Raw genomic sequence first — 8,088 nt, forward strand, 5'->3', positions numbered from 1 at the left:
CCTGCCTACCTATAACCAGCCCCCTGGGGCTGAGTGGGAGGGAGAGATGCTCCCTTCCCCCCTGCACACCAGAGAGGGGGCTCACGCCGGCTCTGATGCTGTGACCAGAGCAGAGTTCTCACTGTCTGCCCCCACTGAGACAGCAAGGGCAGCGCTGAGCACAGGGGGAGCTGAGACTCCAGCTGAGTGAGGGGACACCCAGGCAGGGCAGGTCGGCTGCCAACCAGGTTTGCCTGGTCCAGACGTGCTGCTGGGAAGTGATTACACAGCAGAGAGGGAGCTACCAGGGACAGGGCTGAAGGGGGCTGTGACCCCAGGCCCAGCCAGCCAGAGGGAGCAGGTCCCACTCTCTGCCTCAGCAGCTGAATTCCAGACCAAGCTGCAGAGGGATCCCTCCTTGGAGAAGCTGAGGGAACTTGCTAGCCACAGCGCTGCAAATCCCCTTGGGGAAGGCCGCAGGGACAGAGTCCTGCAGGAGAAGGGATTCCTGTCCCGGGAATGGGCTCCCCAAGGGGAAGTGGAACTGGGGGGAATCGGGAGGCAGCTAATGGTGCCCCAGGATCCACAGGGTTCTTCCCCTTTGAGCTGCTGGACGGGAGGAGAGTGAGGATCTGAAAGGGGACCCCTGGATCTGAAAGGGGAGGATTGGGAGGAGAAGGGGGAGGACCCCCTGGGGCATCTCTTCCCTGAGGTGGGAGCCACTCTCCCCATCAGGTGTTTCCCGTTCAGAGTCACTGGGAAAGCAGCCCAGAACCTGGAGAGAGAGGTCAAGGACATGCTGGCTTTAGATGTGATCCAGCTGTTTTACAGCCCATGGGCCTCACCCGTGGGGCTGATCCTCAAGGTAGACAGGATGATCTCGTTTTGTGGGGGCTATCAGAAGCTTAAAACCATCACGGTGTCCGATGCCCACCCCATGCCTAGGCCTGGGGAGATTCTAGACAAGCAGAGGGGGATGGAGAACTTGACCCTGGCAGACACTGATAACGTGCATCTTTAGCCAGACCTGGGAGGAGCTGGCTCAGTTCGGTCTCGAAGGGGAGAGAGATGTGACGAACTGGGAATATTCTTAATGTTGCTCTGAATACTGTGTTGGTGCCTCAGTGTCCCCTATGCAGTTCTTAATATCTAGGTGGTGGGACAAAGGTGTGTGATTGCTGCAGAGCAAAGGGCCAGTGCACCTAAATGCCTTGCACTCTGTCTCCTAGCAACTGATGGCCTGGGCCCCTCCTCTGCAAAGGTGCCAACTGAAGGTGTTGGAGACAAAGGGATCAGGTGACCTCCTGTCCCAGGAAAGGAGCTGAGCAGAGAGGAGGGGCTGGAGGGGGTGCTACAGTTCTGGGAAACACCCCAGACAAGTTGGTGTTAGCTCTGCTTAGCCTGCTTGATGGCCAATTAAGGACCATCAGCTACACAATTGACCCATTGAGAGGAAGCAGATACGCCTTCTCACTCAGCAGGGTGTGCAGGAACTGGCCCATGTGACTGCAAACTCCATTTTGCTGTTATTTTCCACAGTAAGAGCAAAGAAGTGTTCTTACACCTGGAAGTGCCTATATAAGGCTGATGCCTCATCTCCATCTTGTCTTCAATCCTGCTTCTTACCTCTGGAGGGACTTTGCTACAAACTAAAGCTCTACACAAGGGACTGATGACCCATCCCAGCGGGGGATGTTCTCCAGAGACTTGATTTGAACCTGCAGTTTACTCCATCACTGCTACAAGCCTGAACTAAGAACTTTGCCATTGCTGTATGTAATTGATTCCATTTAACCAATGCTAGCTCTCATCTCTCCCTTTTTCCCTTTATGAATAAACCTTTAGATTTTATATGCTAAAGGACTGGCAACAGTGTGATTTGTGGGTAAGATCTGATGTGTATATTGACCTGGGTCTGGGGCTTGGTCCTTTGGGATCGAAAGAACCTTTTTCTTTTACTGGGGTGTTGGTTTTCATAACCATTCATCCCCAGGACGAGTGACACTGGTGGTGATACTGGGAGACTGGAGTGTCTAAGGAAATTGCTTGTGTGACATGTCGTTAGCCAGTGAGGTGAAACCGAAGTCCATTTTGTCTGGCTGATTTGGTTTGCCTTAGAGGTGGAAAAACCCCAGCCAAGGGCTGTAACTGCCCTGTTTAAGCAATTGGTCCTGAATTGGCACTCTCAGTTCGCATCGTCACACCTGTTCCTGTCACCAAATAAACCTCTGTTTTACTGGCTGGCTGACAGTCATGTCTGACTGCAAAGCGGGGGTGCAGGACCCTGTGGCTTCCACAGGATCCCGCTGTGATGGGCTCGCTGTGGGAAGCGCCCGGAGGGGCACAGGATGCTGAATGTTCCAAGGAGAGACCGAGGAGGTGAAAATGTGTGAGCTTCTTGCCCTTAACAAGTCTGCTCCAAGGAAGAGGAGGCTCCCCAAAGTCCTGACTGGCTTTATGGGGAGTTGTTCCAGAGCATTGCCCGGGGACTTCGTGACACAAGGGCCTGACCTGTGGGGCCCTAACTCTAGCTCCATGGATGCTAACCGTGGTTCCCCAAACCCTTACTCCAGAGGCCCTACCCCTGGGACCTCTAACCCTAGCTTCTGGGGTCCTACCCCTGGGACCCCTAATCCTAGCTCCAGGGGCCCTACCCCTTGGGCCACTATCTCTAGCTCCAGGGTCTCTACCCGTGGGGCCCCTAATCCTAGCTCCAGGGGCCCCATACCTGGATCCCCTAACTCTAGTTCCAGGGGCCCCATACCTGGGTCCCCTAACCCAAGCAAGGGGGCCCCTCCACGTGGGGCCCCTAACTTCAGCTCCAGGGGCCCTATCCATGAGGCTCTTAACCCTAGCTCCAGGGCCCCCCACGCCCGGAAACCCTAAACCTAGCTCCAGGGGTCCCATACCTGGGTCCCCTAACCCAAGCTCCAGGGGCCCCATCACTGGAACCCCTAAACCTAGCTCCAGGTGGCCCACCCCTGGGCAGCTAACCCTAGCTCCAGGGGCTCTGCCTGTGGTACCCCTAACCCTAGCTCCAGAGGCCCTACCCGTGGGACCACTGACCCTAGATCCAGGGGCCCTACCCCTTGGTTTCTTAAACCTAGCTTCAGGGACATTACCTGTGAGGCCCTTTACTCTAGCTCAAGAGGCCCTACCCATGGGGCCCTTAACCCTAGCTTCAGGGTCCCCACCCCTGGAAACCCTAACTCTAGCTCCAGGGGCGCCACCCCTGGGACCCCCAACCTTAGATCCAGTGGCCCTACCCCTTGGGCCCCTAACCCTAGCTCCAGGGGCCCTACCCATGGGGCCAATAACTCTACCTCCTTGGGCTGTACCTGTGGGGTCCCTAACCCCAGCTACAGGGGACTCACCCCGGGACACCTTACCCTAGCTCCAGGATTCCCATCCCTGGGGCCCCTCACCCTAGCACCAGGGGCCCTAACCGTGGGGCCCCAAAACTTATCTCCAGGGGCCTGACCCGTGGGGCCCTTAACCTTAGCTCCAGGGCCCCCACCCCTGGTAACCCTAACATCACTAGCTCTAGTTGCTCCACCCCTGGGAACTCTAACCATAGCTCCAGGGGCGCCACCTCTGGGGCCCCTAACCCTAGCTCCAGGGGCCCTATGCATGCAGCCCCTAACCCGAGCTCCAGAGGCCCTACCCATGGGAGCCCTAAACGAAGCTCAACGGGCCCTGCCCATGGGTCCCATAACACAAACTCCAGAGGCCTGATGCGTGGGACCCTTTACTCAAGCTCCAGGGGCCCCATCCCTGGTAACCCTAACACTAGCTCCAGGGACCCCACACCTGGGATCTCTAACCCTAGCTCCAGGGGCCCTAACCCTTGGTTCTCTCCCCCTAGCTCCAGGACCCCTACCCTGTAACCCCTACCAATGAGGCTCGTAACCCTAGCTTCAGAGGTCCTACCTGTGGGGTCCTTACCCTAGCTCCAGGGGCCCTACGCGTGGATCTCCCAACCCTAGTTCCATTGGGTCTGCCTATGGGGCCCCTAACCCTAGCTCCAAGGCCTCTACCCGTGGGACCCCTAACCCTAGTTCCAGGGGCTCTATCCGTACGGCCCTTATCCCTAGCTCCAGGGGAGGAATCTCTTGGGCCTCTAACCTTAGTTCCAGGGGCCCTAATCATGGGACCCCTAACCGTAGCTGCAGGGGCTCGACCACTGGGGCCTGAAACCCCAGTTCCTGGGGCCCCATCTCTGGGTCCCCTAACCCAGCTGCAGGGGCCTTACCCATGGAGACCTTAATCCTAGCTCCAGGGTCCCCACCCACGTGACCCCTTACACTCGATCCATAGGCCCTACCCGTGGGACCCCTAACCCTAGCTCCAGGGGCCGTACCCGTGGGTCCCCTAACCCTAGCTTCAGGGGCCCTACCCCTGAGGCCCCTAACCCTAGCTCCAGGGGTCCCATCCCTGGAGCCCCTAACCCTAGCTCCAGTGGGCCTACTCGTAGGACCCTTAAGCCTAGCTCCAGAGGCCCTGCCTGTGAGGCCTTTATTCCTAGCTCCAGGGGCCCCACCCCTGGATACCTTAATACTAGCTCCAGGGGCCACAGCCCTGTGACCTTTATCCCTAGCTCTAGGGGCCCTACCCCTTGAACCCCTAACCCTAGCTTCAGGGACCCTACCTGTGGGACTCCTTACCCTAGCTCCAGGAGCCCGTCCCATGAGGCCCTGAACCCTAGCTCTAGGGGCACTATGTGGGGCCCCTAACCCAAGCTCCAGGGGCCCTACCCGTGGGGCATTTTACCCTAGCTCCAGGGCCCCACACCAGGAAACCCTAACACTAGTTCCAAGGGCCGCACCCCTGGGACCTCTAACCCTAGCTCCAGGAGCCTTACCCCTGGGGCCTCTAACCCTACCTCCAGGGGCCCAACCCATGGGGCCCCTAACCCTAGCTACAGAGACCTTTCCCGAGGGACCGCTAACCCTAGCTCCAGGGGCTCTATCAGCAGGGCCCCTAACCCGAGCTCCAGATGCCCTACCGGTGGGAGCCCTGACTCTTGCTCAAGGGTCCCTCCCTTTGGGGCCTCTAACTCAAGATCCAGGGGCCCGACCTGTGGGGCCCTTTACCCTTGCTCCACGGGACCCACTCCTGGAAACCCTAACCCTTGCTCCAGGAGCCCTACCTGTGGGGCCCCTAACGCTAGCTCGAGGGGCCCTACCCCTGGGATTCCTAACCATAGTTGCAGGGGCCATACCCATGGGGCCCCTAACCCTAGCTTCAAGGACCCATTGTGTGGGGGCACTAACCCTAGCTCCAATGGCCTTTCCCATGGGACTCCTAACCCTGTCTCTAGGGGCACTAACCCGGGGGCCCTGAGCCCCAGTTCGAGGGGCCCTGCAGGCGGGGCCCCAAACCCTAGTTTCAGGGGCTGTACCAATGGAAAAGGTAAACCTAGTTCCAGTTTCCCTACTCGTCGGGTCCGTACCCTTAGCTCAAGGGGAGCTACCCCTGGGGCCCATAACCCTAGCTCCAGTGGCCCTTCTCGTTGGACCACTAACCGTAGCTCCAGAGGTTGTACCCCGGGGGCCCCTAACCCTAGCTCCAGGGTCCCTATCCCTAGGGCGCCTAACCCTAGCTCCAGAGGCCCTAGCCGTAGGATCTCTAACCATAGCTCATGGAGCCCTACCTGTCGGGGCCCTAATCAAAGCTCCAGAAGTCCTACCCGTAAAACCCCAAACCCTAGCTTCAGGGGCTCTGCCCCTGGAACCCCTAACCCTAGCTCCTGGAGCCCTTTCCACTTGTTCCCCTAACCGTATCTCCTGGAACCCTACCCGTGGGGCCTCTAACCCCAGACAAGGTGCTTTACCCATGGGCCCCTTTACCCTAGCTCCAGAGGCCCCACCCCTGGAAAATCTAACCCTAGCCCCAGGGGACACACCACTGGGGACACTAACCCTTCCCCTGAGGCTCCTAATTCTAGCTCAAAGGGAACTTCACGTGTTGTCAAAAGCCTTAGCTCCAGGGGTCGTACCCCTGGCACCCCTAATCCTAGCTCCGGGGGCCCTACCAGTGGGGCCCTAAACATTAGCTTCAGGGGCCCAACCCCTGGGAACCCTAACCCTAGCTCCAGGGTCCCTACCCGTGGGCCTCCTAACCCTAGCTCCAAGTGCCCTACCCATTAGACCATTAACCCTAGCACCAGGTTCCCTACCCGTCGGGCCCCTAACCCTAGCTCCAGGATCCCTACCCCTGGGACCCCTAACCTTAGCTCCAGGAGCCCCATCCCTGGGACCCCTATCCCTTGCTCCTGGGGCTATACCCGTGGGGCCCCTAATCCTGGCTCCAGGGGCCCTACAGGTGGGGCTAATAACCCTAGCTCAAGGGACCCTACACCTGGGTCCCCTAATCCTAGCTACAGGTACCCTACCCATAGGTCCCCTAACCCAAGCTCCAGGGGCTTTACCCGTGTTACACTTAACCCTAGTTCCAGGGGCCCTTCGTGTTGTGCCTCTAACCCGAGCTACAGGAGCCCCACCCCTGGGACCCCTAACCCTAGCTCCAGGGGCCCTACCTGTAGGGCCTCTAACCCTAGCTCCAGGGGGCCCTACTCCTGAAACCCCTAACCCTTGCTCCAGGAACCACACTCCTGGGACACCTAACCCTAGCTCCAGGGGCCCTACCCCTGGGACCCTTAACCCTAGCTCCAGGGGCCCTAACCATGGGGCCCCTAACCATAGCTCGAGAGGCCCTACCCATTGGACCCCTAACTCTAGCTGCAGGGTCCCTACCCCTGGGGACCCTAACATTAGCTTCAGGGGCCCCACCCCAGTGACTCCAAACTCTAGCTCAAGGGGGTCCCATTTATGGGACTGCTAACGCTAGCTCAAGTGGCAATGCCCTTTGGGTCCCTAACCCTAGCTACAGGGGCTCAACACCTAGGATCGCTAACCCTAGCTCAAGGGGCCCCATCCCTGGGTCCTCTAACCCTAGTTACAGGGTTCCTACCCGTTATGCCCCTAACCCTAGGTCAAGGGGCCCTACCCCTGACTCTAGTTCCAGGGTCCTTACTCTTGGAACCTCTATCCCTAGCTCCTGGGGCCCCACCAGAAGGTCACCTAACCCTTGCTCCAGGGGCCCACCACCTAGGGCCTGTAAACCTAGGTCCAGGGGCCCCATCCCTGCAGCCCCTAATCCTAATTCCAGGAGCCCAACGCCTGGGGCCACTGACCTGGCTACAGTGGCCCTACACATCGGTCCCCGAACCCTAGTTCCTGGTGCCCTACCCATAAGTCCCCTAACACTAGCTCCAGGGGCCCTACCCGTGTGACCCCTAACCCTAGTTCCAGGAGACCTACCCATGGGCCCCCTAACCCCAGCTATAAGGGACCCTCACCCTAGCTGTAGGGGCCTGACCCCTTTTACATCTAACCCTAACTCCAGGATCCCCATCTCTGGGGCCCCTAACCATAGCTCCAGGGGCCCTACCCTTTGGACCCCTAATCCTAGAACCAGGGTCCCTACTTGTGGGGCCCCAAATACTAGCTCCAGGGGACCTACTCGTGGGGCCCCTAACCCTAGCTCCAGGGGCACTATGCGTTGGACCCCTAACCATATCTCTAGGGGCTCTAACCCTGGGAACCCTAACTATAGCTCTAGAGGCTCTAACCCTGGGACCCCTAACAAAGCTCCAGGGGCCCTACCCATAAGTCCTCTCACCCTAGCTCAAGGGGCTTTACCCGTGGGACCCCTAACCTTCCAGGGGCCCAACCCATAGGGCCTCTAACCCTAGCAACAGGGGTCCCAACCCTGGGACCCCTAACCCTAGCTCCAGGGACCCATCCCGTGGAGCCCCTTACCCTAGCTCCAGGGGACGTACCCATGGGGTCCCTAACCCTGGTTCCATGGGTGCTACATGTGGGTCCCCTAACCCTAGATCCAGGGGCCACCTCCCTCGGGCCCCTTGTCCTAGCTCCATTGGGCCTACCCATGGGGCCCCTAACCCTAGCTTAAGGGGCCCTACCCCTGGCACTGCTAACCCTAGCACCAGGGTCTCTACCCGTGAGGCCCCTAACCCTAGCTCCAGGTGCCCTATGCGTGTGGACCATAACCCTAGCTTCAGAGGTCCTACCCGTTGGACCCCTA

Source organism: Gopherus evgoodei, chromosome 21 (assembly GCF_007399415.2).
Source record: "Gopherus evgoodei ecotype Sinaloan lineage chromosome 21, rGopEvg1_v1.p, whole genome shotgun sequence".
Lineage (NCBI taxonomy): Eukaryota > Metazoa > Chordata > Testudines > Testudinidae > Gopherus > Gopherus evgoodei.